Source organism: Cyprinodon variegatus, unplaced genomic scaffold (assembly GCF_000732505.1).
Source record: "Cyprinodon variegatus isolate N-32 unplaced genomic scaffold, C_variegatus-1.0 Scaffold251, whole genome shotgun sequence".
Lineage (NCBI taxonomy): Eukaryota > Metazoa > Chordata > Actinopteri > Cyprinodontiformes > Cyprinodontidae > Cyprinodon > Cyprinodon variegatus.
The window spans coordinates 68,976-70,653 of NW_015150704.1; positions in this window are offsets into that span (position 1 = coordinate 68,976).

Here is a 1,678-nt window from a genome sequence, read left to right on the forward strand (position 1 = left end):
TATGAGGATACTTCCTACTTTTCATGTGTCCTGAGTCAAGCCTTTTGTAACTTCAAGGTTTCCTGCATCTGGATTATGATGTGGATCACCACGTAACTTTAACGGATTGTTCCTTGGACTGATGTGCACCTTTGGTGTAAATTTCAATGCGTTCATAAATTTTCATGTTATCCTGTACACACAATGACAAACACACACACACACACACACACACACACAAACTTTCTTAAAAACATAATCTCCTTGGCTGAGGAAACTAACTTATTTTACCTGCAACCTGTTTTATTTTCCACTGTTCCTTCCTTTTTAAGCTCAAAGGTCCATCATGTCTGATAATATGCAGAAACAATTGACCTCGATACACTAGCACACACATATCTAACTTCACAGTTTATGGCTAACATTACCACCGTTTTACACAATTTTTTATTTATTATGTTGCTTATTTCAATATTTACATTTCTGCCTGTATTCAAAGACCTGTTCCTCTTGCATTTATTTGTAAGTTAGCATTATTTGACCAAATTGTTTTTGGTTTTTAGGTTTTACTGTATGTCCTGCCCTCTGCATTTTGGTCCATAACAAACTTCCTTGCACAATACTACCACTGTCAGCAATGCAAATCAACATCAAAGCAGCCTTATCATTTTGAATAAGTGAAATGAAGCGAACAAACACAGGACCATTCATAGTTTGAACATTTTTCTATTTCTCCAATTAATGAGGCCTTACGACATTAAACTTTAATCTACAATGACACCCTTTCAAATTAAGAAAAGCATTAAAGTGATACTTGAATAAGACTTTTAACCGACTCTTCAGACATGTAGAAATGGGTGTAAAACAATGATAATAGTACTAAGAGCGTTGAACTCCCTAGTTGTTGGAGAGTTGTACTTGTTAGTGGTGAATATTTGGAAAATATCATTCAGCAAATCTTCATCTTTAGCTTTAAGGAAAAGCTAAGCTAAGGAAATCTGTGTTTATGTGAAAGGTAAGCAGGAGCCTCAAATACAGCTACCTAACCTTGATCACAAACTATTCATTTTTGCATTTGACCTAAAAAAAATATATTGTTAAAATTATACTTTTGATGAAGATTCTATTTTTTTTCTTCATGCTCTAAGATAATATAAAGTATAAAACTTGATTTATAAAGGATCAGATTTTGTTTTGTTAAGACTGTTCTGTTTTTCTGAAGGAGTATTTATTCCCTGAAATGTAGTGAATCGCTAACTGCTGTGTGATGATAATTATGAATTATGAATATACACTGGCCTAGTCTGCACACTGATTAATTGAAAACATGCTGATGAAGATTCTCAGTCATCCAGGTCATAGTCATTCCGTAAAAATCTAAAAAAATATCCACTGGACTTGGTTTCTAAGGTTTGAAGACGTTTCGCTTCCCCTCCAGGAAGCTTTCTCAATTCAAATGTCCGAGCAATGTCTGAAGACATTTGAATTGAGAAAGCTTCCTGGAGGGGAAGCGAAACGTCTTCAAACCTTGGAAACCAAATCCAGTGGATTTATTTTTTTTACGGAATTAATTGAAAACCTGCTAAATTTCTTAAACAGCAAAATAACAATAACCCCACATTTGCTGACATTCAGTAAAATAAACTTTTTTTATTTCATCCCATGTCCTAAAGAGAAAGCTATTCACACTGTTTGGTTT